Raw genomic sequence first — 26,084 nt, forward strand, 5'->3', positions numbered from 1 at the left:
AAGGTGGAACCAGATAATCCTTGTGGTCCCTTCCAACCTGGTATTCTGTGCCATGTTACCATGTAATATAAAAATATTGTGCACCTTTGCCCATGGCTCTGCTATTCACCTCTGCTGTGTGTGGTTCTGTCCATTGATTTTACCAACACATCTACATGCTCTTCAAGCCTAAGCCATGTCTGTACATAGAGACATGACTCTACATTTATGAAAAGCAAAACCAGAGACTACTGAAATTATCTCCCTCCTCCTCCCAGAGACAAATGCATGCTACACAACCTATTTCAAAGCACATAGAAAATCACTGGTATATACCCCACCACCTACAAAGAATTATCATTAAGGTGTCAAAATCAGATAATGGGACTTTTGCAGGTTATCTGTCTGACAGCAAAATGTTTTTTCTGTCTTTAAAAAATAGGTAACATTTAAAACATAACATGATTTTTAGCAGATAAAAACTGTCTCAGCTTTGGTCCCTTCTGGGATATTTTTTCCTGTGTAGAAAAGAAAGTGAGCTAGTAATTACAACATGCAGCTCCAAGACCAATTAACAATCTGCAACATGCCCCACTTCTTTTATCCTCCACTGGTAACGCTACAGGCAGCATTAACTGTCTAATAAATAGGTGAGCACTGCTTAACACTTTGCAAGGTTTCAGCATTTCTCTTCACTCCCTGGCATCAATTCTCCCTTTCCCTTGGCTATTAGCAGATCAGTCTGGCAGTATGCAGATGCTGTTCTGTGGTGTGCTCCAAGACACACACTGCCTTTAGGCTCCCCTGGGCTATGAAAGGCAGGTGGCGTATTCATGTTCTGAAAAGAAAGCTTCACTAATGACCCTGTGAAGGTCTCCAAGAGATTTCTTTTTTTTTTTTTTTTCCCTAGCTAATCAGCCAGACAAAGAATTTACTTCTGCTTAGGAAGGGTGGATGTTTGTAAGCCAGCTATGAGTGGTAAAGTGCAAATGTTAAATGTATTTTTAATATACTTCCATTTCCTGAGAGCTAAACAGTTCCATGCACAGGACAATGTGCTGTGAGGCAATATCCTAAGAGAACACACTCCATGTGTCAGGCTGTTGAGGGACTAAGTACACAAGTGCTGGTCTTATACAAATGCCTGAACTGAAATCAGCAACTCTACTTTGTTATGCCCTAAATATACACGCACTTTGTTTTTTTCAAGGCTGTAATGCTTGGGTTCTTTTAAAGCCAAGGTGGGGAGTAATTATGAATGGGTACAGCTAGAAGAGAAACATGCAGGTGAATTATGTAGTGCTCACTGGTACCACATGATAGTGCTCCTACGAGGAAAAGCTGTAAAGGTAGATCTGTTTCCTCTAAGATACCTACTGAGCAATATATGAAAAACCACAACATAGATATTTTCTTTACTTGTAATAAACAATTCATACCAGCACAAAAATTACTAGCTCATCATCAGTATGACAAAAAGCACCAAGAGTCTCTCAAATAGCTTATCACCTGAAAACCAGCATCCTGTTTATTAATGTCTAAGTGTAGCATATACAAATTAAGAATCAAAAGTGTATACTGACTTTTATATTATATGCTCCTAGAAAAATTATTAATAGCAGTTTGCCTTAAAAAAATCCCATAGGAACAAACAAGGCTTTTCAGTCAGCTACATTAGCAGGTCATGCACATTTCCATAAGTAAAAACAAAGAGATAGCTTTCAATAAATAATTACTCTTTCCTCTCTAGTTCTTTAGTCATCAGATTCCACACGAACCTTTTAAGAATGGTGAGTACTAACACCCACAACTTTATTTGGATTTTACCTGTAGAAAATATTTCTGGTACTTCAAAAAAAAAAAAGAAAAAAGAAAAAAGAAGAGTTTGTGTGTGCATGTGTGTTATGTACTTAAATATATAAACATACAGATTTGCACATAAACACATAATTTACATACTTTTTATATGTTGTCTGCTTGTTTACAACCATTTCAGAGGTTGTAAATAACAATAATTTTGCTCTCAATTTTCCTGAGTAGTAGAATGATTGAAATAAAGACCAGGTTATGGCTGGTTTGTTTAGAAACTGCTCTTTCTCTGTTGGCTAAAGAAAGGAGAACTTTCTCAAAGTCATTAGCTGAGAACCTGGTCCTTTACATCTTCAGTGGTTTACTACATTCTGAAAGTATCAAAAATACACCATGAAATCATGGAGTAAATATGATACTCCCTCTTTTCATTCATCCCATCTTTACCCTTATAGATGATAATCTACACTTGTAGATAGAGTCCACAGATCATTAAGTCTGTCCATGTGGTGGTCTAAACTCTTACAAATAGATAAAACAAAGGCCACATGAAATTGTGTTGCACTACCACAAGGAACAGTAGCATCACCCTTAATCTTTGTTTCACATGGCAAAAAATTGCTTCAGTTACCACAAACTTCTTGAACAAAAGATGATAAAAAAGCAACCTTCTCCAAAGAAAGAAGCCTCCTATGTCTCCTACTTCTTCCACAGTTTGAATACTCCTCAAATTAATAACAATACTCTAGCAACCCAAAATCTAGAATGTTAGTGGCAGAGGAACTGTCAAAGGCTAATATGTCTCACTAGGTTCCAGACTGGAGCTATCTTGCAACTACCAGTGAGTGCACAGCCAAAACTAACATACCACTGTCAAATATGGGCAGCCATATCTGGGTCTATATACACAATCCTCTCCATTACTCTTCATAGGATAGCCACACTAGAGGTATGTTCATAATGAAAGGAAGCCTTTTGAATTCTTATATGTAGATTGCATAAAAGAACTATTTAGAATCATGGTATTTTCTCCACACATTTACTGCAGGGCTTATTCTTGTCACTTCACTTTCATTTGACCCTCTGAGAAGACTATTTAACATTCGGGGGGAAGCTAGGTAGTGTTTTGTTGCCAAAACACAAAAAGAAAAAAAATTAAAAAGGAAAATTTTGGTTCTTTTAGGAGGGGAGAGGGAAAAATGCAAAATGTGAACACTTTCTCAACAGTTTTAATTCCAAAATTTTGGGCCTTTTTTCTTGCTCACTGCTCCCCCTTGTTTGCTGATTCAAAAGGATATCTGGATTAATATATTCTGACACTGAAGTACCTTAAGTAATTCTATTCTCACAGCTACACTGAAATGTTTTTGGCACTTGGGGTGTTGTGTTGTTCCCATCCAGCCCCATGAATGCAAACAGAAGTGGAAAAACACAGGGGGGCAGAAGGGAGAAAATATAAAAAAGTATTGCTCCTCTTTGCAGACCATGGCTTGAACGTGGGTCTAGTGAGGAAACACCTGCATTGGAAAGACCTGAAGAATCACATCAGTGGTTCAGGTTTGGGTACAAGGGAGCTCACCATATCATCCTCAAGCTCTGTATACTCAAAACTTTTACTCTCCTGTTGGCAAGCTTCTTACCTCTTCTCCATTTCAAGCTCCTCTCTTCTGCCAGTGAGCAAATATGTTTTTTATTGTACTTTGATCCAAGCAATCACCATACACACACGCTCCACTCTGCTCCTTGACCTCAACACCCACAAGCACAAAATGCTTAATGATGGTCTTGTTCACAGGTTTGACATGGGTTGCAAGCACTGTCACATATGAAGCACCTACTTGCAATTTTACGTGTGCCAATAGCACTTACCGATGTTGTAATTGCACAACAAAGTTCTATTCTTGTTACCAAATTTAAGCCAAGTCACTCTCATTCTATTTATAACGCAGGCATAGCAAAGTATTCTGATGAAACTTAATTAAGTTTAAATAAACTTTGATTGGTGTAAAATGTAATGCGAATTTGCTCGATGGCCATCCAGTGTAAAAGGCCCCAAGCAATAACGCTTTAAAGCATCATACCCCTGTGATTTGAAGTCTCGGAGGAAACGAAACAAAGTTTGCTTAAAAAATGCATCTCAAACCATCTCATACTTTCTTCCTACTAATGCACTCAACTATTGGTGTTATGTTAATAGAGGCTACATAAATGGTCTCCTGACCACTTGATAAATTGCTTAATAAAGAAGTAACTTCTAGAGTTGTCAATTAGTTACAAATCAGCAAGTATTTGCTATCCATCAAACAGCAGCAGCAAATTCAACTGCAAAACACCAGACTATATCAGGGGAATGGACAGGCAGGAAGAAGATAAGGGAAGAAATTGAATTCATATTGTTAGCATTTCATGTCACCTGTACAGACAGTATTTTGATATTTTATAATTTTATCCCTTCTGCCCAGCAGAGCAGCAATCTTCTGCTACAAGTCATATACTCAACTCCTCTTTTGAGCTGCCAGAAGATGCAAGAGGATCTGAACCTAAAACTTACCTCACCACATGACCAAAAAAAAAAAAAATATTTAAAAAACTCCAAACCACCACCACCAAAAAAAATATCAAACCCCAAAAGAAACCCCTTTACTATTGGTTTGGACATTTGGAGAATGCAGCTATTGCCAGATCAGCCCTAATGCCTACTACACATCTATCAGAACCTAGCATCAGCATTTGGAATTAAATCTTCCCTGATCAAAATATTTTTGGTTGTTATTTCTCTGGGGATTTTCAATGAAGAAGGAAAAACAAACAAAAAAAAAGTTAAGAGTAATTGCAACTGAATCCAGATGGACCCCAGACACAGAAATATATAATGTGGGATGACTGAAAGACATAATGAAAGCAGCAGCTCTGACTCAAATTTAGGTCTATTTGGGCTATAATGTCCAATATTACTACTGAATGTGAGATTGAGATACTGACTAGAATGTACTTCAGATTTTCTGTCATGCTAGAGGTGCATGGGCTGGTTTCTTTTGACATTCACTTACTATTCGATCATTGAATAGGACATTCACTCTATCCCCACTGCAGTGCGCTACCTTTGCACACAAATAGAAGCAAGAAGCAAAATTCACATCCTCTAGCTTCATGTACCTCCCCTGAAGCACCTTTTGAAAGCTACATTGTCAACAAAAAGACAAGGTGTCTTTGGGCACTGAATTACATGTAAGGTCATTGATATCTTTATTGCCCACTGACTTCACAGGACTTGTTCACTTCTTTGTGGTTAAGCCTACAGGTCAGAGCAGAAGTACAGATTACATTCTCTGGCAACAAGAGAAGAAGAACAATCACTCTAAAAGAAGATGGCTCAATTATACTTCATTCTGTGTTTTCAAGATACGTAAATAGAGGGCTCTGGATAAAAACCCTGACATTTTAAACCAGCAGGGATTTTACTAGTTACTTGAATGGAAACACTTACGCCTTTAATTCACCTTGTTTAAGAACACAGTTAAATATCTTCAATGTTTTCACTGGGATTTTAAAACCAGAAAGTTATGACACTTAGACTGGCAATCTGAATACTTACGTTAAGCATTGCAGACTACAGTAGTAATATGCCACAGTAAAACTGAATCTTTGTAGCATGACTAGATTCATCTCTTGAGTGAGTTCAAAGTTAAACCACTTTTTTTTAGAGATTACAAATAAAAACAAGAAACAAAGGATGGGTAGAGACGATAGGTCAGGAGTAGCTACAAGTGAAAGTAAGCTGTGGCTTCTCCAATCTGTTAAACTGCACTTGCCAATTTGTGAATCATAGAATGGTTTGGATTGGAAGGGACCTTTAAAAATTACCCAGTTCCAACCCCCTGCCATGGGTAGGGACACCTTCCACTAGACCAGGTTGCTCCAAGCCTCGTCCAACCTGGCCTTGAATACTGCCAGGCAGCCACAACTTCTGGGAAGCTGCCCCAGTGAAACTTGTCAAGAAGCAGGAAAAGCAGCACTGCAGTAAGCAAACTACTGTGCTATAAGAAGTTGGCTAATTTGAGCAGACTTCCTACTGATACACACTCTTTGAGGACTTCAGCAGTGTCTGACAAACATTAGTGCTTCTTTTCCTTTAAAATTCTTAATCACTTAAAAATTTTATACCAGATAACCTTCTGCAATTCCTGCACCAGACCTTCTTCTATTTCCAGTCTGATTCTTCTTAGTAACAACACCTAAGCGTCGCAAAGGAGTTTTGATGCCTCAAAATAAAATCATAGGCATAGTGAGCACGGCCAACAAACACACACCAAATTTTACCTAATGGCAACATAAGCACACGAGCAAAGCATCACTTGCATGTACATGGCTGGCTGACTGGACAGACAGGCAGTAGTAGATCTACCCAGTGAGAATACTGGATGAACAAATATTTATTGAGAGTTACTCAGCTGTGATACAGAAGGGGATTCATGGCATGGTGCATCTGGACTCTGCTCATTTTTTATGAGATAATTGCGCCACGGACTACCTCCAACATGGCATGACTGAAGGATTTGCCTTTTAAATTTAAAAACATGGAACGGACAGGAATTAAATCCGTCATGCCTCCATGTAGCACACAAAGGAAGAAGAGTATAAATAAACAGGCAACCAGAATGGTGCAATAAGAACAGGATTAATCCAAGTGTGATTAATTGTCAGATTAAAATTGATAGTGCCAGCTGTATCAGATCCATTCTGCCACATTATTCTCGCCTGTCATTTTTTTTTGTCCACCTTCTTCCCATCTCCTTGGTGGATAAGCCTGCAGGAGAGTTAATTGTCACATACATGGATTTAATCATATTGTCCACAGTGTTCAGGGCCTTGCCTTCAGCGATCCATGACTAATTGTTGTGGTAATTTTTCAATCATTAACAGCATCGCATATGCTGCAAACAAATCCCATGACACCCACTAAAGCCCCAGCGGCAAGTGGTGCACACTCCTTCATGAAAGCCTCAAGCCCCCGTCTCCCTCCCCTCTCTGCCATTGTGAAGCCATCAATATGGTGCCCCTGGCCTTTGGGAGGCAACTGGAGGGGCAGAGCTGGATAGGCACCCATGACTCGGATGCTTGATGCTGCTGCCCATAAGGAAGGAGCACCGCAGAAGGTGTCGCGGGGGGAGAGAAAGGAAATGTAAGCTCCATCTGGGCCGGCTGAGGAGGGTCTTGCTGGCCCCCTACTCAGCCTCCATGGAGCATTGCCCCTTCGCTGCGCTTCAGCTGCATTAGCCATCGCCATGGTAACGGCCGGGCCTCATCTGCCGCGGCCGGCTGCGGCCCGCTCCCCCCGCAGGCCGCGGGTGGGCCGAGACCTGCCCGGGGGGATCCCCCGGCTGACCGAGGCACGGCTCTAATCACCTTGTCAATGCCAGCGAACCGGGGCGGATAAACCCGGTGGCTTTTCCAGACTCCGATAATTACACACCCTTAATAAGAAATAAAGAGGCAAGCCAAAAAAGCTTTTCTCTTGCCTCAAAGCCAAATAAAACCCAGAAACAAACTTCTGCACCGGCAGCCCCGCAGCAGCACACAGGAGCAGTGCCACAGTGGTTCGGAGGGAACTGAGCATTATACAGTAGTGCCATTGCCTGTCCAAGCCATGTGAACTCACTGACCCCCAGCTCAGCTGCCAAGAGCTTGCCTGGGGAATGAGGAGGCTGGCATTACCAGTAACCTTTTTGACTTCTTGCTCCCAGATTGATTAATTTATTCACCAGCATGCAAGCCAGCCTGCACTGCTGAAGCCTACAACACCCTCCAATGGCCTTGCCCGGGTGCCTGGAAAAACAGTGTTCGGTTTGCAGCTTTGAAAGGACTGACTGGATAATGTCCTCATCTAACACGTTAGCATATTAAACTGGTTTATCTGCCTGCTTATAAACCATGAGTATCAGCATTATCAAAGAAGGCTTGAATGGGGGAAAGGAACAAGCAGATGAGATTCTGCAGCATCTCTGCTTTGAAGAGGCTACTTTAAAACAAGGTGGTGTTTCAGCAATCATCCACTTGCTCTAGAAAATGCTGATAAAGCATTTAATTATTTAAAGCCATGGTAGAAGCAGGACTATCAAACTACAAATGCAGGCAAAGGAGAAAAAAAGAAAAAAAATGAGTTAAGAACAAAACAAAGCAGGATCAAGCAAAAGTGGAAGCCCCACGGCTCTCTTGGAGTTGGGGGCAGAGAGACCCCAGGGTTACGCAGTTTTGTAAATAACAGTATCTTAGACTTAGCTTCTGTTTCAAGCCACAAGGAAGCAAAGGGAGGGAAAAGTCCTGTCCTTCCTGTGCGCTTCTGACAGTCAGGGCACCAGCACTCCTATGCAATCATCCCATTACTTGCAACAGGACCTTGCAACAGCGCCTTCACCTCACCAGCAAGCAGGGCTCCCACTGCCTCCGAGCCACCATGCAGGCAGGTCACGCTCTCCTCTGCTCACCCCTAGATTGCGGATGCAGTGTGATACACATATACATAATAAACCTTTGCACTTCTATTATTTTTGACAGCTCTCTGCCACCACCCATGAGTTGTTTTCTGTGAGTGTGGGGGAACCCTTAGTGGCACACAGTTGAAATAATCTTTCTTGCTTTTTCCCCCCTCCTTATCCCAGTAAAAGCTGTCCTCTCAAAGCCAAAAGAAAGGGTGACAACACGTAAACAGTTACCTAATTTCTGCATGTAGCCGAGTCGCTGCTATTACCATGCTGCATTGAGTTGGTGTCACTGACAGAAGAACCACATGAAGCTTATGGAACCGCCTAGAGCCTACCATAGATGACAAAAGATCCCAGCAATGGCAGATGGCATGTGAATCACTGTAAAGGCAATTAGCAGCTAGCTGCTGGATTTTGACGTGCTGGGGAGGACAGAGGGGGTTTTCTCTGCTCCAAGCAGTTCTCACCAGAGGGGCTGGAAATAGGCATTGGTCTCACTTTGCCCCCACAGAGTCTTTGCAACCAGCGCTCTGGCTTTGAGGCTGCTGTACTGCTAGGTACCTGTAGGCACCCAGTGCAGAAAAGATTTGCAGCAGCAATAAAAATGCTGTCTTTTTACCTAGATGGGCACAAGTCACAGCTGCTGCAAGGAGAGAGTGTTTTAAGCAGAATGAAAAAGCCACAAAACACCTATGCAGCAAAGGACCACCAAGCCAAGTGCTGTGAAAACGTTATAGAGTGCTGTAAGCAGTGATTGAAAATGCATCAAACCCATCAAATGCTTCTAAGCAACAATGATAAATGGATTCTGGAACTGTTCAAGCTGGATACCTGTCAAAATGAGTTTGTACGGTAGACAGCAGTCCTAAATTTTGATCAGAGAGCTAAATAAGAACTCTTCAGCATGAGCCTTGTCAGCATACATCCTTATCTTCAAGTAAGTAAAAAGAATAATATAAAAATGTACTAGTAAAATAATGCGCAGCAAACATCTCGTCTGTGTGCCTGCAGTGCAGACCTTGGATAACCCTGAAGCAGGGACATTATTCTGGGCAATCTTACAGACAGCACTATGACCAGTAACACTCAGAAGGCTGCCTTACTTAGGAAGCCTAAGGTAACAAATTACATCAGTTTTTCCTATACTTGCTAGTTTGTTTGCTCATTTCTTTGCAGGTCACTGTTAGTTTTTGTGAGCTCTGCAGTAGGGACTCTTGTGTACTTTTTATTTGCTCAGTGTACACACAAGAACAGTGATCTCTTTTGGGGGGCTCCTTGCACTGCTGCAATCAATAGCATTAACTACAAACCCTTACAGACTCACAGCACAGCGCTCTGCCTCTGGAAGCACAGCATCTACTAACCCTTTCTGATGGAGGAGAAGCTCTATCAGCTACCACCCGCACCTGGACTAAGCAAGGCTGTACACTTAAGAAGGGCAGTGTGCCAGTTTGCATTTTTTCATCCCAAACTAAGCATGCTGGTAGGTATTCAGTAGAGGCTAAATAATGCTACCTTTCAAATGGCCAATGAAAGGGTTGTCAGTAACCATCTCATCAACATTTCACTTCCACATTAGACAGCTCTTCCTGCTCAGTTTCACATTTCCCAAGAGTCAGAGGCTGTACCTCTCAAAAGTCCATGCTCCCAATGTTATGGCAGCACTGCTGCAAACATTCAGCATCTGCTTACAAGCCACTGCTGGCACCCATGCCATAGGTTGCTTACTCCTTACTAAATCCAAGGTTGGGCAACTCTAGTTCTGCCAACTACTGCAGTTACTGATTCCCAGGCTACTTCGCACCTGCCGACTGACTTCCATCAGTAGGTATGACGGCATTTTGCAACTACTAATCAAGCCTGAAACAACAGTGAGAAGTCAATAAGTCATTATCTCCATTCTGTATGTAAGTAAATTGAAGAAGACTGTGAATGCAACAGAGATGTTACATTCAAGCAAATCCTATTGAGTAGTTCTAATACAGACATCAGTCTTTCCTTGAGGTTACTAAGCAACTTTTGTACAAAAAGCAAACACCAAATCAAATAAAAACAAAACAACAACAATAAAAAAAAACAAACCCAACAACAAAACAGCAGGAAGCATGCCTGCACTCTAATCTTATTCAATGTAGAGAAAGTGCTATATACTGTATGTACATGATTACTAACCATCAGGATAGAGCCAAATGACATATTACTATATGAAATCGCATACCATCCTGCAGACAGAACCAAGACTGCAAAGATATTTGGAGAAAATCCAAACGTTTGAGAAGTTATTTGAAAAGTTAGCAATTTTATCATATATAGGAACCTTCTACAATAGGATCAGCCCTAAGGATTTGACTGCTTTGGTATTTTGCCAGCTACAGAAACCAGAAGTTTCAATTACGTAATAACATTGCTACAGGTAATGTTTCAGCACCTATAACTCAAACTATATAAGGACTGATACCCAATGTACATTTTAATCTTGCCTAGTTTGACAACATCTAATCATATTAACTATAATGCAGCAGGTGGAATTTGAGTGCCACTGAATTCCAGAGAAATTGTTAACATGCAATTTTGGAGGGTTTTCTGAATCTTTTCTAATGCATCAGTCCAAGTGCAGCAAGCCAATTACATGTCACAAGAACGGAAAGCAACCCTTGCAGAAATAAATTTTGTGCCTACTAATAAAAGCCTTGTGAGTTTCAGGGAGTTCTCATATAATACTGGAACACACTTAATGTTTGCTTTGCTTCCTCCAGCTCAGAGCCTCTCAGGCAAAAAGAAAAACAAAAGAAAAGCCCAGCAGTAGCAAACTTCCTGAGCTAGAAATCAAAGTTCAAAATTAATTAAAATGTTCAGAAAAGGATGTTGTAATGAAAAAGCACATACCAGAAACATATGAAGCTAAGAGTTACCTTCCACGTGGAAGAAGTACTGCCTTTACTGAGGACAACCAACCACAGAGAGCCAATCTCTCTTTGGATGGCAAGGTGACATGGGACAAGCCACTACACTGAGTCCTGTCAGTTTCTGCTTTCTGGAAAACATGTCTAATAATACAGCTTTTACAAAATCTATTACTGCATGCTGCTGAAAAGTGCTGCATAGCAGCACTGCTTTTATCATCACCCAACAGAGGGCATTTAAGCAGAACATGATGACTGGCCACGTTTCTTCCACTGAGGACAGCAACTGACAGTGTTCCTCACCAATTATGTTTCCTCCACATGCCTTAAAAACCAAAACCCCAACAAATAAACCAATTGTCACAAAAAAAACCCCAATGGACTCATTAAACAGAGGTTTCAGATGGCTGCACTTCAGCAGCTGAAGAGTGCTAGCATACCTATACATTAATGGTTTCTCAAAGCTATGATACCTACAAGTGATCCAAGTCTGGATTAGTACCAAAGCATCGCATCTTCAGGGTTTTGCACAGAATCACAGAACAGTTAGGGCTGAAAAGGACCTTAAGATCATCAAGTTCCAACCCCCCCTCACACTAAACCATGTCACCCAAGGCTCTCTCCAACCTGGCCTTGAACACTGCCAGGGATGGAGCATTCACAACTTCCCTGGGCAACCCATTCTAGTGCCTCACCATCCTTACAGTAAAGAACTTCTTCCTTATATCCAATCTAAACTGCCCCTGTTTAAGATTTAACCCGCTACCTCTTGTCCTATCAGTACAGTCCCTAAGCAAGAGTCCACCCCCAGCATCCCTATAGTGCCCCTTCAGACACTGAAAGGCTGCTATGAGGTCTCCACGCAGCCTTCTCTTCCCCAGGCTGAACAGAGCCAACTTTCTCAGCCTATCTTCATATGGAAGGTGCTCCAGTCCCTTGATCATCCTCGTGGCCCTCCTCTGGACTTGCTCCAACAGTTCCATGTCCTTTTTATGTCGAGGACACCAGAGTTGTTCACAATACTCCAAGTGAGGTCTCACAAGAGCAGAGGGTCAGGATCACCTCCTTTGACCTGCTGGTCACACTCCTTTTGATGCAGCCCAGGATACGGTTGGCTTTCTGGGCTGCAAGCGCACACTGAAGCTGACTCATGTTAAGTTTCTGATTGACCAGCACTCCCAAGTCCTTCTCCACAGGGCTGCTCTGAATCTCTACTCTGCCCAACCTGTAGCTGTGCCTGGGATTGCTCCGACCCAGGTATAGGACCTTGCTAAACTTCATGAGGTTGGCATCAGCCCACCTCACAAGCGTGTCAAGGTCCCTCTGGATGGCATTCCTTCTCTCCAGTGTATCAACCGAACCACACAGCTTGGTGTCATCGGCAAGCTTGCTGAGGGTGCACTCAATCCCACTGTCCGTGTCACTGACAAAGATGCTAAACAAGACCGGTCCCAACACCGATCCCTGAGGGACACCACTCGTTACTGGTCTCCAGCCGGACATTGAGCAATTGACCACAACTGTTTGCATGCGGCCATCCAGCCAGTTCTTTATCCACCAAGTGGTCCACCTATCAAATTGATGTCTCTCCAATTTAGAGACAAGGATGTCATGTGGGACAGTGTCGAATGCTTTGCACAAGTCCAGGTAGATGACATCAACTGCTCTACCACTGTCCATCAGTTCTGTAGCCCCCTCATAGAAGGCCACCAAATTGGTCAGGCAGGATTTCCCCTTAGCGAAACCATGCTGGCTGTCACCAAGCACCATGCCTCAGCATACCTTCCAGGAGAATCTGCTCCAAGATTTTGCCAGGCACAGAGGTGAGACTGACTGGTCTGTAATTCCCTGGGTCATCCATTTTCCCCTTCCTGAAAATGGGGGTTACATTTCCCTTTTTCCAGTCATCAGAAACTTCACCTGACTGCCATGATTTTTCAAATATGATGGACAGTGGCTTAGCAACTTCATTCGCCAGCTCCTTCAGGACCCACAGATGGATTTCATCAGGTCCCATGGACTTGTGCACGTTCAGGTTCTTAAGATGGTCTCGAACCAGATCCTCTCCTACAGTAGACCTAAAGTCTTCATTCTCACAGTCCCTGCATCTGCCTTCCAAGACCTGGGTGGTGTGGTCGGAGCATTTGCCAGTGAAGATTGAGGCAAAGTCATTAAGAACCTCAGCCTTCTCCAAATCCAGGGTAGCCAGGTCTCCTGATAGCTTCCAGAGAGGGCCCACTTTGTCCCTAGTCTATCTTTTATACGCTATGTACCTACAGAATCCCTTCCTGTTATCTTTCACATCCCTAGCCAAGTTTAATTCTAACTGGGCCTTAGCTTTCCTCACCTGGTCCCTAGCTTCCCAGACAACATCCCTGTACTCTTCCCAGGCCACCTGTCCTTGCTTCCACCTTTTATAAGCCTCTTTTTTCCTTCAAAGTTTCCTCAGCAGCTCCTTATCCATCCAAGGAGGTCTCCTGGCCCTCCTGCTGCACTTCCTTCTAGCTGGGACACAACACCCCTACCCTCTAGGGCTGTATCCCACGGAACCTTACTAAGCAGGTTCCTGAAGAGGCCAAAGTCTGCTCTCTTGAAGTCCAGGGCAGTGAGCTTGCTGCGTGCTCTTCTCACTGTGCTGAGGATATGACGGTCGACAGTGAGTGAGGAGTCTTCAGTAAGGCATGACTCCACTACAGGAAGCTGCAAGTCTAGTATGGCTAAGGAAGAGTAGAAGAGGAATGCAAGGTCTTCGGAGAACATACCTCTTTCAAGCCACTAGACTTTACAGTTTACCTTGAGGTTTTTCAGTTGGCATGTCCTTAAAAGAACAAACACCAAACTCTCTCTAATTGATTCAGTAAAAAGAAACCCACAAAAAAAAAATATGTAAAATAAAAAAAGACAGTGTGATTCCTCAAACCTTTGCTCTGTTCCAGTTACAGCTGGTACATCTTAAATCGCAGCTGTCAAAAAACAGCTACTGCATAGTTGTTATTCCCCATTTGCATCAGTGCTCCTAATATAGCAATTTACTCTAACCCCCTTACCCTCGCCATGACTCCTCATCATGCTTTTCTGCTCTTCCAGAGAAGATTTCAGCTTCCATGACACACCTCTGCAGACATGACAAGCAACTCCATATACTGGATTATCCAAACTAAAACTGTCGTTCAACAAGAACAGGCTGGGAGCTGAGCAAGAAAAACAAAGTCAATGGACCAGGTCACAGGCCTTCAACAGAGGTCTTAATTCACCTGACAAACACCTTTCCTGTTCAAGGCGTGGGTCCAGAACAATGAGTAAAGCAGGGCTGGGGCAAATCCTAGCCCTCCAAATTCAGTGTCTCACACAGGACTTCCACAGGTAGTACAGCATGAAGCTGATGAGCTCATGCAGGCATCTTCCCTGCTGTCACACTTCCTTGACACAGTTTCCTCAGCTGCGGTTTGAAAAACATCTTGGGATTGTCCTTCATCTGCCAGCATACTTGCTGCAATTACTTTCTTTTGCTACAAAGCCTTTATGAGTTTGGTCTCTGGGGAGTCCAGGAAGGCCCTGCCAGCTCTGTATTGCACAAACATGTAGAACACTTAAGAAATTACAGATTCAGTGTCCCTTAGCTCACCTTCCTTAAACTCCACCTGTGAACTGTATAGTCACAGAGCTTTTCCCTAGCTTACGGTGTATGCACTTTTTCTTCAAGCCCCATAAGAAGAGAGATAATGAAAGGGAGACGGGAGTAAAGCAGCAAAAGGTCACTGTAGGGGAACTCCAGTTTTCAAATTCAAGCCTTTCAAGGAAAGAGTTGCTGATTTTCTCTTCCTGCAGAGTATCATAAGGCAGAAAGGAGGTCATTGTAGGGGAACACAGGCTTTTTCAAAGTTGAGCCTTTCAAGGAAAGAATTAATGATTTTCTCTTACTCCTGAGTACCATACCTGCAGGTGTGATGAAAAGCACAGAAGACAAGAGGCTGTCTATTGAAAATAAGTGAAGTAAAGGATCTGCATTTTCAGATGATTGTGACTGTGTTTCTATTTATAGGAATGATTATGTTAATTTAGTCTACAATGCCAACCTGATCTCCTATGTTGGGCATACCTGCTGCAAGTGGCTGCTGTTCCTTCCCTTCCCCTGAACAGTTTTAATCCTGATGGCCAATTTAATGAAGCATACCAGAAGGGTGTGTTGTGTTGGCTGATGACTGTAAAAAAAGTCTGATCTAATTACTGACCCGTGAAGAAGAGGCAAGAACGTGAGGCCATTCTCTGTCCAACAGTAGAGATGCCACAGAGGTCTACAGCAAGTGACTGGTTGCACAACTCCTGCAACTGGCTCGTAAACTTGGTTTAGAATGCCACAGATTTCTATCTGTCTCATCTTTTAGTTGTGCTCCATTTTGGTTTTAAATACTTCTTTCTTAAAAGTATCAGGTAGAAAACTCTAGGGCAATGTCAGTGCTTATTGAATGGTCTAACATAACATAAAATGTGCTTATGAATAGTCTAACATAAAAAAAAACAGCAACAAACCCCATAAACAAACCCAAAATCTGTTACCAGCCATGTGTATGTAAACATTATGCCCAATGATAACGGTTGCATACTCCTCTACTGTTCCTCTCATGTTTTTAAGACTTAGTGCATCTGTAACAGCCACAAATATGGCAAACAGAACTACTTGTGGGGCACCACAAAAATTACTTGATTTTCTTTTTACTGAGTTTACAGTTAGATGGAGTGCTTCCTTCTCTCCACCACAGGATGTACAGGTTTGCTTCTACTGAGATAATTTTGTACTGATTAATACAGAGAAATAGAAACAGCACAAATTACACTTTTTTTGAGCTAGAAGCAATTCCACTCAGCATCACGTGCTGCCAAAACAAAGCAGCAGCTTGTTCCTTGCAGCCTATAGGGCCACACTGAAAGACACCCAGATACTGACCAGTGCATCACTCATCATCTGGGTACTATTACAAAACCACATACGTGACACAGAACAACTTTGGAAATCTGCAGAGGATGCTGCAACATTTTTCTAATGACTTCTTCTGCTCCTCCAATCAGCCACATGCAGAACATAGCTAATGCTTATGTCCAGTCTGCTCCACTTCACTGTCATAGAATCGTAGAATAGTTAGGGTTGGAAAGGACCTTAAGATCATCTAGTTCCAACCCCCGTGCCATGGGCAGGGACGCCTCACACTAAACCGTATCACCCAAGGCCTCATCCAGCCTGGTCTTGAACACTGCCAGGGATGGAGCATTCACAACCTCCGATGTGTGAAAGCTGACTGCAATGTAGGCACAATAACTTTTGTTTAAAACTACTGTACAATTAAATGCACCTTCAGATGGCTTAAATGAACTCCAGCTTCCTGTTCTGAAGAGGCTCTAGTAAATGCTCATTTTCTTTGTTGTTCTTTGCATGATGTGCAAGAGCTACAATCCATCTGTTACTAATCCTCCCCTCAACACAGCCAGAACCTTACACTGCAAGCAACTGTACAAATACATAAATAACCACAAGAGGGGAGACACAAGACAAGTGCCCCTGGTGAGCAGAGTACCCTAGGAAATACAGCCTCTCCTTTTTAAGATGAGCTGCCAACATTTACTGAATAAATAAAAATAGAAGCAGGAAGTGCCAGTGCAGGTAGTTTTCCTTTCTAAGATCACCTGCTTTTATTCAGTAAGAATAGAAAGCATTTTAGCACTTGTAAAAGTAATTCTGCCTGTCTTGATTGTGTGTGCTTGTTTTGGCAGGTGTAGAGTTAATTTTCTTCATAGCAACTAATACAGGACTGTGTTTTGGTCTCAGGGATGTTTCTGTTATTGGTGAGCAGTGCTTGCACAGAGCCAAGGCCTTCTCTGCTCCTTATCCCACTGCACCAGTGAGCAGGCTGTGGGTGCACAAGCAGTTGGCAGGGGACACAGCTTGAACAGCTGAAACCCTGTGACCAAAAGGATATGACCTGTATGCTGTCATGCTCAGCCTATAAAGCTGGGGGAATAAGAAGGGGATGTCCAGAGTGATGGCATTTGTCTTCCTGAGTAACCGTTACATATGATGGAGCCCTGCTGTCCTGGAGGTGGCTGCCGGCTGATGAGAAGTAGTGAAGGAATTCCCTGTTTTGCTTTGCTTGCGTGCATGGTTTTTGCTTTAGCTTTTAAACTGTCCTCATCTCAACCCATGAGTCTTCTTACTTTTACTATTTTGATTCTCCCTGCTATCCCACTGGGGGAGAGTGAGTGAGCAGTTGTGCAGGCTTAGATGCCAGCTGGGGTTAAACCACAACATTGTGATACGATGGTTTCTAATATTGTAGCAGAGGTATCTTGGCAATTACAGTTTCTGCTGTGAGTCATGCAGTAGTATTGTATTAAGAATCTATTTCCCTGAGCTGAAAAAAGGAGTCCAAGTCAGGAATTTAACTTTGACTGTCATTTTTTGAACATACTAAGCAAGCCTGAACTAATATGAGAAAAGGATTTTCTTCACATTACTTATTCTTTTGGAATAATTCATTAGCTAAAGACTTCTCAACCCATACAGTCAAACATGAAGTCCTAACTGGAGTCTCTTGCCTTATTTAAATGGATTCTACTAACTTTTCTTCTGTCATAATCCCCACTGCTATTTTGCATCAATCACTATTCTCAAAGAAAACTCAGTAAATCCACTTCTTTTTTTTTTTAACAGAAAAAGCTCTGAATTTCAATGCCAGTGACATTCTCTGTCATTAGCATAAATAAGACAGGTACTTTTGAACGAGTGACTCAAACTTCAGGACTGGAAGAAACATTTTTCTATTACTTTTTTCCTGTCTCCTCATAATTTTAAGGTAAAGAAGAAACAAAAGTTATTGCTTGTTGCAGGATGGGAGCTGAAGAACTCTAAAACTGTAGGCACCAGCTAATGGCTTTTTGTATTTTTTTTTTTTTTTTCTTTCTTGATAAAGTCAACATTTTGACACAGACAATACAGGATTTGCCAAGTTTTTCAAATACACACCTAAAGATTTTAAGTAATCCAAATGGCCTCAAAAGCAAGGAAGCAAAAAGCCCTTCTGGTCTCCACCCTCCATATGGCCAAAAAGAAAATAGGTACGAGATAACTTCCATGGTTACCTCTTAAATTCCATTCTTGTTACATACAAAAGGTTCCTGTGACTCAGCCAGAATATTTAGGATCGAAAGTATTAGTGATGCTCACCACGCAGTCATCAGAATACGTAATTCATGGCATCTGTTCTGTTCAGGAAAAAGGAGACATTGCTTTAATACCTATTAGTAATTATCACTGTTGTTTACATGGAGGAAAAGTGCTAATAAAGGCTGGCATTTTTCCCTCATTCATTTCAGGTACAACAGCAGATCCTGCTCAAAACTGGCTGGTACACTGCCTGGAACGGGCTGTCTCCTCTCCATAGCTGTGCTGTTGATGCCTTCCAGCAGTCCAGAGGTGCCAAACCTGTACCAGACTCTTTCCTTCCTTCTGGAAACATGATCACAGCATAGTCACCTCCGTCTGAACACCTTTTTATTCATATGTTGCTGTTCTTATCCACTGTACTGCTCACAGACACTGCCCGTTAATGAATGCTGAACAGGAAAGTAAATACAGGTATTGGAAGATGAAGCCCAAGCAAAACTGAAGCGATGTTATTCTTTGTAACACAAGCCAAAACAGCACCACTGGAGCAAACTTACATACTTTTACAAAGCTAGAGTTTATAATAACGTGAAAGGTTATTCTGTTGGCAGGCAATAACAACAGAGAAGCGGTGGCCAAACTCCGGCTCTTGAGCCATTCTGTGTTTGCTTACATGCAATTCAAACAAAGATCCCCAGCCAAGGCTCACTCGCACGGACAGCAGCAGATCAGTATGCACTGGCACACTGACAGCTGGGCAATCCAATCCTCTCAGCATCCAGCCAAAATGAGCTATGAGAAGCTGGTGCCACTGGCTCAGCCTGGACTGCTGCCACAACCGGGCCATCATCACTAGAAGGCTGTCGCTCCCCCTCAACCATGCAAAACACTTGGATTTCCCTTCCCAACTCATTGTTCTCTGAAGATGTGTGTCTCATGACTCATCTGGAGACTCTGATAAACGGTATGGATTCGGGAAGGCTGACCACCCATACACTATTGCTCCTTTGTTATTTTCTTAACAAAATAGCAGAGCAGAGTGGGGGGAGGTGTGTGTTTAGCCTCCAGCAGTCATGCAGGAAACCTCTGTTCACCCATTCCTCTCACCAACTAGAAATCTGAAAGACAAGAAATGATGCACATTAGAAACATCCTAAGCAAAACCTTCTGGACAAAACCTGTCCAGAAACGTGAAATCAAGTTTGTGTTTGCAATAAAGCCAAGAGAATTACTTCCCAAAATGCTTGATCTAATCTCAGCTGAACTGAAACTATCTTAACTAAGCTTTGTGTAGCAGAGTCAAGAACAGCTAGAGACACGCCTGGAAAATCTATGCTCCACCCTCAGCTGGGTAGCCCTGATAAATGTCCTGGGAACAGCAAAAATTAATATTGCAACACAATGAAAAAACCCGCAGGGTATCCCAGCCTGATGAGGAATTATATTAGGCTCCTGGCTGATGAAAACCATTCAGCATTCATCAAATATCAGTGTAGTAATTCAATAGTGTTATTTAGCTGTATTTTCATTTGCATAAATAAAGCCAAGGGAGACACCTTCTCTGTGCTATAAATTGTTGCTCTTCAAGGTTTTTGAGAGCAGCACTTTCTTTTACTAGGGAGCTGCTTAATAAACTACATCCATTGTTATTAATCCTTCTCTTGTGTGGTGCTCTAGTCCTCCTGCTAGATCCCAAGGAGACAAATCACAGTGAATTACTAAACCTTTAATTTACTTTTGATTAAAAAAAAATAAAGGGAAGGAGAGAAAATAGATCCACATAGGTAAACTGCTTCAAAGGCAATTAAGAGCTTTGGAGGATGCAACTGCACACTCTCTCACCTCTTTTTTTCCCTTTTTTTAAGATTCCATGTGGACTAAAATCAGCCTCACATATGCTAGGGGAAGCTTTCATTCACTGGATGGAAAGATGTGCCATGCACATGTCAGTCAGCCAACTAGTCTTGCTGGCTTCAGGGTTAGTGTTAAACTGAGTTAACCCTTTTTCCCAGGCATTTTGTGCAGGAGAAAATGAAGCATAAAGACAAAGTAGTTTCCTAAATTGTAAAGATAAGGAACATATATTCCAACTAAAAATGTAAACTTGCACCATGAAAGGGAAATTATCCTCTAAATCCATTGACAGCACTAGTCTAATACTTAGCTGCCAAAATCATATGGAGCCATGAAATCAAATAGCCATCCAAGTTCTATAATAGCTACTTACTTCAAAATTCAATCCTACACTTATTCTACCACAAAATTCTTCTGTAAACTAATAACACATTTCCCAGAAATAGGTGCAACAGAATTGTCATTAAATGGAATACTTTATTTATTCATTCTACACAAACACATTCTACACAAACACATACAGATTGTGAGCATCTATTAATTCTTGTGAAAAACACCAACTCTAACATACATAATGAGTCTGTCTAAAGTAATAAAATCACAGAAAGCAACATTTCAAAAAATTCAAAACCTTTGGGCTCCTTCTGGATGAAAAGCTTGATGAAAAAACAGTTTTAAAATAGAGCTATAAATGAAGTAAAAGACAACAGGCAAATTATCTTGACTAGAAAAAAGGAAGGGAGGAAGAAAGGATAACTTATTATACAACACACACATCAGACCTGGTGGTGTAGCCATAGGTAACAGAACAAGAGAAAAAAAAAAGCCCAAATGAAACAATGTGCCCTTTGACTGGAGCATCACCTCTATGCAACTTATTTCTGTGTTTTGGCTTACTTACCATGGCAAGACCAAGACTTCCTTTCAGGCAGTTCAAAAGGAACCAAACAAAAATCAAACTCAAAAGGCAATCTTCATGCAAACGCAGGAAATAAACTCTCTCCAATTTCTTCTTTCAGTGGGATGAACGGAGATAGAAATAGCTTTTCTACACAAGAAACACCCCAATTTAAAAATACTTGATCTTTAGAATCTTTAACCTCTGAAGTCCTGAGAGTCTGGATCTAATCCTCCCAAAACTTCAAGCACCAGCTATAGCCTAGCTTACATGTAAACGTGTAGCAGTGCTGTATCTATTCTCTTTGCTGGACAGGGATGCCCAGCAAACATTTACCTAGATTTGCAGTCACAAAGGAGGTTGGCAGTAATGGCTAATCTGAAGATGCTGAGGAAGCGGATAACCTTTCCCCTGTCTCTGCCTATGGGCGATTCCTTTACTGCCAAGATGAGTGGTAGTCAACTAAGGACAGGCAATTGACACCCTCTCTTCCCTCACATACCTGTGCTAGTCAATCAACTATTCAAAGGTTAAAAGTCAAGCACATGCTTATCTATTCTGCTGGTAGCTGCCCAGGTGACTACAATCACAGATCCTCTCCTTGTACAGGCTAGATCACCACAGACTTTGTAGGGAAACGCAGGTCTTCTTCCCTATTACTTAACTTCCCTACTGGTCAGCACTGCCTTAGGTCCACATATCTCTGCATGTGCCCTGTACATATATTTGTGGGTATCTATATGAAATGTTGCAGAATACAGAATAATGAAAAAAAGAAAATCATCACATCTTTCTCCAAAAGCTCACAACTCCACACCAGCTCCACGTTTGATCAGTAAAAGCAAAATTTCAGTGTCCGTCAGCTCAATGGAGTGTCTCTGAAATTAGCCAGTTGTGACAATCAATTTTTTCTGTTTGCACCGTATGTGTATGTATAGAAAACCACACACACAAAAATAAAGATTTGCCTCACTATTTTAATACACACACACATATATATGTATATGCAAATGTAAATCACTAGGATGAAGTGAGACGAAGGTGACCCAGGGGCTGAGATTCAACTCCAGTTTCTGCAACATGCAACCTCTGAGACCTTTGGGAAGTCACTGAAACTCAGATGCTTCGTAATTCCCCATTAATTTCATTTAATCTGAGACATTGTCTCTTTGTGGGATACTTAACTTTCAGGTACCTGCCTAAATTAAGAGACCAGGCTCCCCCTGCAGCCAGTCATAGGAAAGAGGCTGCCCAGCAGTATGATAAAGAAAACAAGCTCCATATGTTCAAAACATAATGGAAGAACTTCTTTCACTACGGAGTATAAAAGGAGTGTGGGAAAGCTAACTTTAACTAAGGCAGCTAAACTCTTTCTCTACAGTGTGCATATATGTGTCAGCCTCTTGTGCACTTCAGTTCCAGCCCATAAAAGAGGAATGACAACATTTCACTACCTCATAATAGTCTCAGCAAAATAAACACTGGAAAGGCTGGGAGACCTCAAGGTGCTGTGGTGATGTAGTCACACAGGAGACAGGCTCTGACCTAAAAAGAACAGATTTTAACCCCTGAGAGGGAAGCTGAGAAGCTTACGCAGCAAATTTGAATCACTTTGGATGTACTGTGTGGGTAGAACCAGCCCATCCAACGGTTTTATCTCATGTTCTTGGGAGGCCCCAGGTGCTCAAGACACCAATACTTCTGTAACTTTAATTTCACCTTGAAGACCTGCATGAATGTATTTTAAATGCATTATATTTAGCCTCATACACAATATCTGTATAGACACATACAGTGTTAACTATTTCAAGATCCCCACAGAGAGCTGTTAAGCATAGACAGAACATGCCTCGGCATACTATTTACGCCACATGCACCATCTGCTCCAACATTTTAATGTAATATACAAGGCAAGAGGCTGAGCAGGAAAAAAACTGCTAGATGAAGGATATTAAATTTCCCCTTCCCCCAAACACCCCCAGCTGCTTGATATATGAACCTAGCTCACCCATAATTAATATTTAAGAACGTATTCATAAATGTAGAGAAAAAACCCACCACCACCGAAAACACCACCAGCAAAAACACAAGACAAAAATACCCCAAAACAAGCACACACAAAAAACCACAAACATGCACAAAAGAAATAAAGTCCTGTGTCTGCAAGGTTACGTTGACATAATTTTCCTCTTAACTACTAATATGCTGCCCATGGAGAACTGTCTAAACTAATAATCCTTCTGCCAAAAGCAAAACGAAAAGGAGTGGACAGGTTAAGAATTTAAAATTATTTCTTCCCTTCAGACAGCAGTTTTGATGACCTTTAGTAAGTGACTAAAGAAAAATCTACTTAGTCTGTCATTGAAGCCAAAGAAGCTGTATATGTTAAGACTTGTATTTGGCTGAAGGTGGCAGCCCTGGGCCAAGTACAACTCAAATTCTGGAAGTAAGTCCTGCATCTGATCTGTAAAGGGGCTTCCAAATGGTAAAGACTTACACTTCAAGAATCAGGTTTCACCAAGGAGTACACTCATGACAAATAAGCTTCCACCGTTTAAAACAGGAGCAATGACTTGCAGAAGTAATGACAAACTCCTTTAGGCATGTTTAACTACCCATGACGGTGATTAGAGAAGGTTAGCATTTTTTTCTTCATTAGAAGTACCCACCAAATTAACAAGAAACACAGTACTAGGAAAATGACACTTGCTATAATTTCAGGCTATTACACACAACTGGAAGACCAAGACTGCCCAGCAACTTCAAAAGATGTAATTGTATGCAAGCCTCTGACAAAATGTCCTCTCCATAGCCTTACAGAAACCCCATCTCTTGCTCATTTCCTTCATATCATAACAATCTCCTACTATTCATGCTAAAAAGCTGAAATTTCCTCTTCCAAACACCTACACCACACTGTGTGTGTTCTCTGGTGGTTGTTTTTTGTTTTGCTTTGTTTTGTTTTAAATGATTGGGGTTTACAGTCTCTTGGTTTTGGGGTAAACTTAAGTCCAATTTTGTTGCTTCCGTCCCCAGGTAACATTCTGCAACACTGAGCACTGAGAACATTGCCATTGATTTCAATCAGCAAAGGATCACACCCTAACTGCTTTCAATTTCACAGTTACTAAGCAACACTATGTGATTGCAGACTCCAAGTAAGCAACATCCTGTATTCAAAGGTTTGAATCCTATAACCCCATAACTGACCTGGAAACTTCAGCACCTACTAATGAAAACCAGCTTTGCAAATCTGGGATTACAGACTCTTGAAGCACAGAAATAAGTATATCTTATGTGCTGTTAATTGATGTTAGATCTACTGAACCATAAAATTTCCTTGTAACCTCATCTTGGACCTAAAACTAAGAGTACTTGCTGCTACACTTTAAAGTTTCTATAGTTTTTCCAGTGTTAACCAGAATAAAAATATTTTTTCTTTATATCAAAATTTATAGATAACATTCCTATTAAAATTACATATTCAGGTATACTTCAAGATGAAAAACAACGCACACAAAACTGGAATTTTAAACAGTACAGTATGTTAGATTTTATACTTCTTATTGAATATTGATTATAATGGTAAACATCTATCTTACATTATACCAAATAATTGCTCTAGTTTAGAACTAGTAGCCTTAGGGGAACATGTAACTATTCCTTACAATTCAGTGTGTTTGCAGTAGTGACTATGTTTCCAACAATTATATAAAAACACTGCCATAGGGTATATGTTTTTCTTTTAAAAATAGCATCTATCACTGTTACTAAATAACACCATATTCTCAATTTTGTTAGCAGTAGTAGACTTTCCTGAACACAAACAACTCTTACAAAATACTCAGTACTGGATCATCCCCACTACCCAGTGAATTACTGGGAATGAAGCTGGCTGTCCCTCCTTGGGCAAATCTTGATCTGGTTTAACATTTTAAGAATGTGAAATTTCAAGAGTGAGATAAAGCATGTTGGAATTCCACACATGATAAGGCTGCAATAAAAAGTGATGGTTGGCTCTGTTCCCCCCTCTATCTTGGTTCTTCATCATACCTGTGGCTGTGGAGATCCATGCCAGAAATAACTAGAAATCTAGTTTGTTAAGAAGCATGGGGAGGGGGGGAAGGGGGGAGGAGGAAGGGAAGTGTAGAGAGAGAAGAGAAAAAGAGGAAAAGAGAATCATAGAGACTCTTCAGAGACCTCAAAAGATAAAAAGAACAGAATACAAAAGCCAGTGAAGAGTACTATCAGTACATTCGAACATAGTTGACATTTTTTTCCCCTACAACTGACACATTTCTATTTACACGTGCTAGGTATCTGCATCCTGTTATATTAAAAAGTGATTGAAATAACAAAAAAAGGCTCCTTCCAAAGCATAAGGCAGCATGAGAAAAAATTGTTAGGATATTGTTGTTCAGAAAGTAACAACAAATTTAATGCTGATTGCATGGGGCATTAAAGCTACAACAGAATTCTTCACTCAAGACAAAAAAATCTTAACACGATTAGTCAATACCATCAGAGTTTGCTGCATGAGGTTAACCTCTAAAGAGCTATAGTGAGGTTATTTTATACAAGGGAGTCATCATTACAGTCCAATAGAAACTTCCGTCAACCTAAAATACCAGCTACTTACAGCTTATGTCCTGGCCCCTTCACACCATAGGCCTTGTTTTTCCACTGCTCCAGAGAGTTTCTTCAGTTATTCTGCGTTTTTATTGTGTTTCATATAGATTCATATATGAACATATCTCTTCAACAAACAAGAAAAGAAAACCACAACCAACAACCTCCACCAAACCACCAAACCTGTGCTTAAGCATCCTGTTTAAATTATAACCACCATAGATAACGAGGCATATCCAGCTTCTACTTTGAGTGACTGTTTTTGATTGCCTCACAAACCAGTCTTTTGTATTCAATCAATAACATACAAACAAAAGAACTTAAGGATTTTGAAGTAAAAGTTCTCTTCCTTTCTCTTAGGTAAATATTGTTTT

General features: G+C 41.3%; 1 protein-coding gene and 1 long non-coding RNA gene across 8 annotated transcripts in view; one reads left to right on the forward strand and one right to left on the reverse strand.

The window, feature by feature from the left end:
• FARS2 (phenylalanyl-tRNA synthetase 2, mitochondrial) overlaps positions 1-26,084 on the reverse strand; it is a 244,160-nt gene that overhangs the window by 138,278 nt on the left and 79,798 nt on the right. The gene's annotated exons all lie outside the window — the stretch shown is intronic.
• Positions 9,648-11,530, forward strand: LOC133208584 (uncharacterized). The gene is made up of 2 exons (XR_009724441.1): positions 9,648-9,757; positions 11,032-11,530. It is a non-coding gene; the product is annotated as an uncharacterized LOC133208584 (long non-coding RNA).

Source organism: Neopsephotus bourkii, unplaced genomic scaffold, assembly GCF_033783945.1.
Source record: "Neopsephotus bourkii isolate Nb327-2 ecotype Australia unplaced genomic scaffold, CSIRO-AGI_Nbou_v1 NB_272, whole genome shotgun sequence".
In the NCBI taxonomy this organism is placed as follows: domain Eukaryota; kingdom Metazoa; phylum Chordata; class Aves; order Psittaciformes; family Psittacidae; genus Neopsephotus; species Neopsephotus bourkii.